This window comes from Myotis brandtii, unplaced genomic scaffold (assembly GCF_000412655.1).
Source record: "Myotis brandtii unplaced genomic scaffold, ASM41265v1 scaffold154, whole genome shotgun sequence".
Lineage (NCBI taxonomy): Eukaryota > Metazoa > Chordata > Mammalia > Chiroptera > Vespertilionidae > Myotis > Myotis brandtii.
In genome coordinates, this window is record NW_005355584.1 from 5,142,758 (window position 1) to 5,152,777 (window position 10,020).

Here is a 10,020-nt window from a genome sequence, read left to right on the forward strand (position 1 = left end):
CGGCACCCAGGGGGGCTCAGCCCCAGACCACGCGCCTCCGGATCAGCCGCCGGATCAGAGCCAGGATGGGGATGGTGGCGATGAGGGGACGGAATAGAAAGAACCAAGGTGGGAAGTGGAGAGATGGGGTCACCTCCAAAGCCACAGGAGAGAGGAAGGGGCCGCCTGAGGGGCCCGGAGGACACTCAGAGCCAGACCCGCAGCTCAGGCACCTGCTGCTGCTGCCGAGGTGGTGGGCCGCCCACAAAAGCGCGCGCAGATGTGCTGGGTGCTCGCCGCTGCCCAGCCCTCACTTCCCCTCAGCGACGCTTTTGGAGAGGGTGTCGAAGGATAATGAGGTGAACCCCAAGTCTAAGGGGATCCACGCGCCCCAGAAGCAACCTCCCAGGCTCCTTCTACCAAGATTTCGATTCCTTGATTCCAGGCATCTTCTGCAAGTCCTTGAAGGCGCAGAAAAGTCAGCAAGTGATGTGTGTGTGTGTGTGTGTGTGTGTGTGTTGCAGAAAAGTCAGCAAGTGGTGTGTGTGTGTGTGTGTCCCTCCTTTTAATGACAGGTGGGTAGGCAGGCAGGCAGGATGCAGTGGAGAACTAGAGCGAGAGAACAACAGAGGGGCAGAGAGACTGCGCACCCGCAGAGCCAACTCCCCCAGAAGCCTGCGCAGGGAGAGGAGCTCCAGGCTCCAGAAAAGAGCTCCCTGCGCTGATGGATGGGGCGCGACCCGGAGGAGAGTCTCAGAACCCGCGCGAGTGTGTCTGCCCACGGGTGTACTTGTAAGAGGACCCAGGGCAGAAGGCCCCTCAGATTCCTGTGACCCACGTGTGATTGTCCTGCCAGTTCAGGGATTGAGGGGCCGGGGGCAGAGGAGTTGAGGAATAAATGCCCCAACTGCACAGAAGCAGAAACGCCAAAGAGTGGTGGTACTGCTGGGGGAGATGGCAAAGGAGGCTGGTCACCAAGGGGGGCAGGGAGGAGAGTCTTTGAAAAAAAAAAAAAGGCCAACGATGGGAAATGGTGGTGTAATGTTGAAATCTTTAGGATTGGTTGGTAATTATTTTTTTTTCACATCCTGAAATACATCTTTATAAAAAAAGATAACATCTTTCAATGAAACAGTGATGACGTTGAAAATTATCTTCAGGAAAATTACTGCATTCCTCAAGTGCAGTTTGAAGATAGGATGGCAATTTGGTCTTTGCTAAATCCATCCACTCAAGTATGTCTAACCTCTTCCCTCCTCTTTGTCCAGGTCAGTTTCCCATGACATGTATTTTGTTACCTGGCCTTGTATGTGGCAGGCTTCTGAAATTTTTCTAGACAAGTGGTCCTTGAATGGGGATGGAGAGGGGTCCGGGAAACTCAGGAAGGAAATCCCAGGGAGAAGATGAAGGGGCATGGGGTTCACACCTTTTGTTCATGTCCTCATTCCTCCCATAATCCTGTGGCCAGTATGTCTGTGGTTGAAATTAAACTCTCATACATACTGTGTCTTTGATTTTTGAACCCAGTGGTTTCCTGTGCGGTGCCTGGGGCTATGGGATTGAACATTTGCTCAAAGCTCAGGGCTGAGGTTATGACTGTACAGTCCTGGATCCTGTGGTGTGTGACAGAGGCACGCTCAGGTACTGTGTCCCCTCACCAAGGGACCAAGACAGGTAGCTACTGAGACTCTACACAGCTTCCCTAATCCTACCAGGCTATGGTTGTAGATTTTCCTCAAAAAATCCATTTGTTTTCCTACACAGACACACACACATACTTTCAACCATCCACCACATCCTACTAGCTTGGCAAACTGCCTTCTTCACACTTTGAGGCTCTGAAGCACCGCTTGCTGAGTAATGCTACCTCCTCAATGGGGGCCCACACGTGTGTTTTTTTTTCTTTCTTTCTGAGAAAAAAATCAACATATGGGAAAGTTCAGCTTCTGCAAAGGAAGGTTAAGCACACATATGGTCAAATATCAGGATGTGATATTTCGCATGGGAGAGCATATAAACTGATGGCCTTAATAAGCCCAATAGACCATCTAGAAGAAAGTGCTTTATCAGGGTTCTCCAAGGCCAGCACCGAAACAGACACTACTTACACAAGTTACAGTAGAACTGACACTTCTTAAACACAGTGAAAGGGCCATTGGTTTCCCTTAAGCTTGCACCTCATAAGGATGAATGGTAAGAAGGATTTCCAAAACCTTAAAAAGAATTGGTGCAGGAAACTGCCCTTCTGATGCAGGGCAGGTAGTATTTGTCTACACAATCATAGTTTCCTCAAGAAAATAATCCAGTTCCCGGTCTCCTGAGACTCTCTTATTAATTGTCTGCAGCATTGGCCTCTTCTCCCAGGTTATTTCTGTGTGGCTATACCAGGGAGGTAATGTTACACACACACACACACACATACACACCTGAAGGAAAATAATGCTTCTGACACATTCTATATTACATTAGTTCCTTGAAAAATTCTAAATACGTTTTCATTTATTTACCTAATTTTGAGATGTAAAGTTCTGTTTTGTATTTTGTGAACTCAACAATATACAAGTCAGAACAGTTTATCAAATATATTTAGGGATAAATCATTTGTTGGCAAATACTGGAATGATTTAAAAAATGATCTGCAATTCTGTAGTAGGCCACTGGTTTTAAGTAACATTTGGGTGGTCATTTATTTCCAGTCCACAATCTGTGAATGCATCACAACAGAGTAGAAAGTCTTCATAAAATAGAAGAGTTAAAATCTTTGAAACCTTACATTCAAACCAGACAGGATTGCTTAGGAACATGACTGCAGAAATAACACCTGGTTTTCTGAGAAGTCTGAACATGCTATTGTATTGTTAGATAGCCATGAGAATATTAGCCTCTTGTGGGCAAGAACTATCATAGCACTAGTCTCTTCTACCATTTTCCACCACGACATGCAGATCCATAGTTACTGTCTGTGCTGCTTCATATTAAATGACATTTGTGCTCCAGGAACTACGAATTCTTTTCTCTGTTTGGAGAAATGCCAGGGGAATGCAACTAATTTCCTTATCCACTGATCTCTGCTAAAATTTTAGAAAGACTTTATTTTTCTTCTGATTAATATTTAACTGACAGTGGTTTATAAAAATAACATCAATATGTTTTTATAACCACCAGCCTAAGTAATAGCTCGCACTCGGTAAATAGGCACATAGGAACATTTATAAAGATATACCCTGAGACAGAAAGGGAATTGCTCTGTGAAGGGGCTGCCTTTGGACTGACTATTTGGGGAGAAAACAAGTTTCCATCCCTAGATGAAAAATGGATTTAACCATATTTGAAAAATATAAGTGAAGCTGAAGAATGAATCTATATATTCTATTTCAAAACATCCATTAATTGACTCAAACAAAAACTTTACTTAAAATTGCTAAATCCAATATATGAATGTTACCAATAGGTTAGATTTAAAATTTTATCCTAAATTACATAAATGCAAAGCATTCCTTAAATTTACTTACTTTCTCTCTTTAGGGCATATTATAAGATTACTAGAGGCCCTCAGCCCGGCCTGCGCCCTCTTGCATCTGGGACCCATTGGGGGATGTCTGCCTGCTGGCTTAGCGGGGGATCAGGCCTAAGCTGGCAGTCAGACATCCCTCTCACAATCCAGGGCTCTCACAGTCTAAGGCTCTCGCAGTCTGAGATCCCTGACTCCTTACCACCTGCCTGTAGCGGAGGTGGGAGAGGCTCCTGCCACCGCTGCTGTGCTTGCCAGCCTTGAGCCTAGCTTCTGGCTGAGTGGGCCTCCACCTGTGGGAACACACTGACCACCAGGGGGCAGCTCCTGCATTGAGCGTCTTCCCCCTGGTGGTCAGTGTGCATCATAGCAACCAGTCCTTCAGCTGTTCGATCAATTTGCATATTACGCTTTCATTATATAGGATCATGATTTATTGGGTGTTATGTGATGTTTATAAAGTAATAAAATCCAAGATTTGCTAGTTGTAACTAACCCTGAATGCTAAGGTAGGCGGGACTTATATCTGACTCATGAAATAATTCTGAAGAGAGAAACACACTTTGGCTCAGAAAAATAAATGTTGAATGAAAATACTGCTTTTTTTAAAGAATAGCAAAGCTATTTATCAATCTCCTTCCTTTGACTGTCCATTCTTCCTTATACTCATCATGTATAAGGAAATGTCCCAAATATTTTTATTTCCTTTTGCCATTTCCTTCAGTTTTAGGGCAAACCAAGTTACAAAAAAATTTACCATTTCAGAAAGAAGTGACACTGCGGCAAAATTTTTGCCAAGCAGTTAGGGTTGTGATATTTTAAAAATCAAGGGGAAATGTCATCAATGCTTTTTAGTAAATGTATCATTTAACATAAATAGTCTTCAAAATAGTTTTCAAATTGACATACACAGTTAATTTTTCAATACATTTCTCTGGGAAATAAAAGGATTTATTATAGTTATTAGTGGGTTATGCATAATACATGACTCCTGTCACAATTGCATCCTTTCAAAATTGATGCTTTCTAATGGAGTGAAAAGGATTTTTAAAAAGATGGTTGGAATGACATAAAGCAATAGCATTCCAAGGGCCATTCTGAAAGCTGTCCTAAAACAATCCTTTGAGCAGAGTTGGCATTTGTCCAGAAAGCGGACAGGTAAGTAATGAGGGGGAAATTGTTTTATATGCACAGTATACAAATTAGAAGATTTTATTTAAAAGGTGGGTTTTTGTTTGTTTGTTTTTAGGTTTTGTTTGAAGATTAGAGTATAGAAGACATGCTTTTGTATCACAAGAACCAGACATTCTCACCAGGTCAGGGTATGAGAACTGAGTGATATTTGAGGTAAAATCAAAGAGGACAAGGTTAAAATCATTTTAATTCATGATTAAAAAGCACAACAGAGTTCTTTTAATCCAAAGGTGATAAGCTGATGCTTTGGGATAATGCATTTTCTTAAGTCCAATTCTGGATAATGCTTGCTTCACTTAAAAACCACAGTTAACCAACATTCCCAAATGTCAGCCACCTTTTTTAACCCCTTAAACAACTGACAATTCACTATAGTCTCCACCTACCTCAGCTACTCCCAGAAGCTTGGTAGGACGAGTCCACACACTTTACACTAACAGTTTCACATCTCAATCCACGCTTATATGACTCTGGTTTTGACTATTTAGAGCATTACTGGGGCTTCTTTGCCTCACCTCTATATGTATTTGAGTTAGCAATTCTTTATCAGATCCCACCTTCTCATTTTAAAAACAAAGAAATTCAGGTCAAAAGAAGTGCAATGACATCTACAAGGTCCCTCCCTTTCTTTGTAACATAATAACTGACGGAATCCTAGATCTTCTAAGAACTTGAGAATCCATGTTTTATACAAGGTGTTTCAGAAAATTAAAAAATAACAGAGAGAGATAGGAAAAGCTGTGAATCTCATGTCATGAAACTACTAGAAGTTTGGCATCAAAACCAGAAAACCCGATTGCTGAACTCTGGTGGGGTGTCCTGGCATCACCCTCTCGGGCCTTACCCTGTCCGTGAACACTGGCCTTATCTCCACTGCCAGCACCTGCAAATGTTTCTCTCTGTCCTTTCTCTGGCTGGGGTGCAGCTCTGAGTAGGCTCATACCAGGAAAAGTGCAAATAATCTTCAAACAGTGGCCACTGGGAGTTGGCCCCTCATCTAGCCTATAGTGCAATCCCAAGTGGATGCTTTACTCAGGCTCCCAGGCCTCCCAGAAGGATCAAGAACTAGTTGCCCTCAGAGGTGGCTTATTGGTAGCACATTTGCCTGGCTATCCTTTCTAGTCACAGCTCCCAGTATTTCCTGTAAAAAAATGAAATAACAACATATTCCGACTCTTCTCCGAGGGGCTGTTTTGTGTGTTTTTTTCTGAGGACAGGCAAAGAAAACCCATGGGTTGATCCCAAAGTGTTCCTGGGATGCAGATCCTTAGGATGATAGGATTCTGGTTTGCATCAATCAATTGCCCTATGATAACAAGAACTCCATGGATAGGGAGAATGGAATGGTGGTATACCCAGATTGTTTAAAATCCTAACTGCTAAGGCTTTTGCCTGTGAAAGGTTGGGATAGAAAATAGTTGGAACAAGGTGCCCTGGAATATACTGTCTTCCTTCTCTCTCTATTGGAGTCAAGCTGCATAGGGAAGTGGAACCCTGAGACCTGTGACAGAGCGATCTGTGGTGACTGTGCTTGAGAATGTTGGACACTCATATTGCCCTTATCCCTCTGGACTATCATGAGGGTCTCAGATGCACTTGCTAGAGAAGAGCAGCCTCCTTGCCTCAACACTGGAATTCCCTACTTCAAGGCAAATGCCATACAGAAAGACATTTGTCAAGTTCTGATCTCCTCTCTCTTCATTGATTCTAGACCAATTACTAGGTTCAAGTCTCCATGTGGCTTAACTGGAAAGTCCTGTCTCTGCTCTGAGACAAAGAGATTATTAGCAGAATCTGAGGACGGATCCAGAGGGTGTCACTTGCCCTTAATAGAAATCCATATGATTCATTGTAAGCCATTATTTTCTTGAGACTTCCCGGAGACATTCAGTTTATTAGTGGTTTATTATGAGTGGTTTCCTTTTGTTTGCTTCAGGTGACTTTGTCAAATCATTAAATCTTGAGTCACAGGAAAGATCCCCCATGTCAAAATTGTCTTACTCATGTTTATATTTTGTCTCCAGCCTGGCCACTGCTCATGGATTCCCCAGGCCTGCTAATAATTCTCTTCCTTCCAAAATAGTAATTGGATTTCCCCAATGGGGCCATGCTGATCCTTGAACATAGGTATTGGTCTAGACAGGGGTGGGCAAACTTTTTGACTCGAGGGCCACAATGGTTCTTAAACTGGACTGGAGGGCCGGAACAAAAGCATGGATGGAGTGTTTATGTGAACTAATATAAATTCAAAGTAAACATCATTACATAAAAGGGTACAGTCTTTTTTTTTTTTTTTAGTTTTTTTCATTTCAAACGGGCCGGATTCGGCCCGTGGGCCGTAGTTTGCCCACGGCTGGTCTAGAATCAGCGGAGGAAGATGGAGAACTGAGTTCTAAATCATAAGTGATTATATCATCTTTAATTCAGAAAGTGATTGTTTTCCTGTATTTGAGCAAATATTAGAACTTGAGGGTTAGACTGAGTTCATAGATAAGAACACAGAGCTAGACATGTTTGTGTGCACTAAGGACATAGCCTATTAGATTTATACCCAGTTGGCTCCATATACTCCACAAGTTTATTTCTAAATTTGAATGAGGCATTTGTCATGACATTCATATGGTTACTCTAAAAATGAGAAATATTAATTTGACTGAATTCTCTGGGGGACAGTCAAATTAATGCCAAATATATTATTCGTGCAAATTTGTGGTCATGACAATTATCTTAGTGAGGAAACATTTATCTTCTTTTGTTTGCTTAATTATGGAGTTTCTCCCAAATTACTTTTTAAATGACAAAGCCCTCCAGGGAAGAATGGAGCTCTTACATAATGCCTCTTCTCTTCGAATTTTTGTTTTCCTTTTCAAGAAGACTCTGTATTGAATAAGCAGAGAGTAGATTTGCAGGGGGTGCAAGAAGAAGGTCAGATTGATTCATGAAGTTCCTGTGTGCTGAACTAAAATCACGCTTCTCACACAGCCATAGGATATGCTTTGCATAACTAAGGCCAATTTAATTAGGCAGCAATACTAATAATATATATAGATTCTTTTTAAAAAAAATGAAAGTTAAATGATGATCCCCCAAATTAAAAAAAACATTCAATAAATTAAAATAGACCTTATAGGTAGATGACAGATACACAAGGAAAAATGAATATTCATATGTTGGAATTCAGTGCCTTATTTTTAACTATCTAGCATTTACTTTCATGTATCCATCTTTTTGAAGTGGACGGTTTGACTTTCCTTAGAAAATATATTATTCTAAAGATGGAACACATTATTCTTGTTACCCTTAGTAATAAGAATTTTTATAATTTATTCTTGGTATATACCTTTGACTCATATTCTTTTATTTTTGGCATACAACTCAGGATTAATAACTGCATACATATGGACAGAGGAGCTTGAACAGAAAGTCTACTCCTCTGGAATGCTGAGAGTGAAATGAAAGCCCATCACTGCAAGCAGAATTGGGAGACAGGAAATGAAAGATTTTAAAAGGATTATTAAAATCTAACAAGTCTGCACTTTGCTTAAACAATATAAAGTATAAAAATATATTGTTCCACTCCGGCCTCCAAAGGTTCAAAGTGATTTATGGTCAGCCAAGTAATACATCAAATTCTACGGCCAAAGTGGCTGGTCAGGAATGAATATGTGACCAAATCTAGCAACTAAATATAATGATACTGTTTCTGCCAAATATTCAGATAGAGTCCATTGATCCAGGGATCTGCGTATAAGAGGAACCAAGTCAATGTTTACTTTAGGGCTCTACGGATATGGCTAAATGGTCTGTTGAGTTTTATTGAACCCAATGGACTATTCAGCAATAACATTTTATGCTAATATGCTATATATCTATATTTTAGACAATACAGATGAGCTAGGAAAGAAGCATGCGTGCTTTCAGGATAGGAGAGCTGCCAGAGAGAAAGGTGTGAGTGGGGGATGGCCAGGAGCCTCAGAAAACAGCCAATGGAGAGAAAAGCAGAACAGAAACGAATGATTCCAAATAATTTGAGCTTCTGGATGAAACTGTGCCTAAAATACTACTCCTGGGTGTTTCCATTTTATGAGTCAATAAAGTCCAGTTTTGCAAAAGTCAGTTTTCATCACTTTGTTGTTTTGCACAGAAAGGGGTCCTAATTGATATAGTAATACAATTTAAAGTAATTTTGTCTGATGAAATATTGTTCCAGTCAGATTGGAGAGCAGGCAGGGCAGCACATAGCCAAAACTTTAGGATTTGTCCTATTAGGAATAGAAGTTGAAAATGGAAAATGCAGGTCATCAGACAATAGTTGCATTGTAGGATATAAGCACCTCAAACAAACCCAATTTCTCTGGGTCTTAATTGATTGAGTTGATTATTTTTTTCATAACATGAAATCTACCCTCATTGAGTTTTAAGTGTATAGTACTATATTGTCATTATATGCACATGGTTGTAGAGTAGGTCTCTAGGACTTTTTCATCTTGCATGATCAAAACTATACCTTTGGGTGGTGGGCACATGGTACAATATACAGATCTTGTAACATAGAAACCCTCATCTGAAACCTTTATGTTCATATTGAACAATGTCACCCCAATAAATTTAATAAATAATTTTTTCAAAGACAAATAAAAAGGAAACTGTATACCCTATATATCAATGACCAACATCTCCCCATTTCCACCTCCTCCCTCCCTAGCCCCTGGCAACCAGAATTCCATCTGCTTCTATAAGGTTAGCTACTTTAGATTCCTCATGTAAATTGATTTATGTAGTGTTAGTTTTTCTCTGACTGGTTTATTTCAGTAGCATAAAGAAATCCTTTAGGAAACTCAAGATCCACATATGTTGTCACATATGGCAGGATTTATGTTTTTTAAAGGTGGATTAATATCCCATAGAATGTCTAAACTACATTTTCTTTATCCATTCATCCACTGATGGACATTAGCTATTGTGAATGATGCTGCAATGAACATGGTGGTACAGGTATCTCTTCGAGATCTTGATTTCATTTTTTTAGGAATTTATACCCAAAAGTGGGATTGTTGGATCATATGATAGTTCAATTTTTAATTTTTTTGAGGAAACTCCACACTCTTTTCCATAAAGGTTGAACCATTATACATTCCCAATAATAATATATAAAAATTTTAATTTCTCCACACCCCTCATCAACACTTGTTATTTGCTGGTTTGTTTGATTTTCATAATGGCCATCCTAACAGGTATGAGGTGATATCTCATTTTGGTTTACATTCTCCTGATAATCAGTGATGTTGAACATTTTTTCACATATCTGTGGTCATTTTTATGACTGCTTTGAAAAA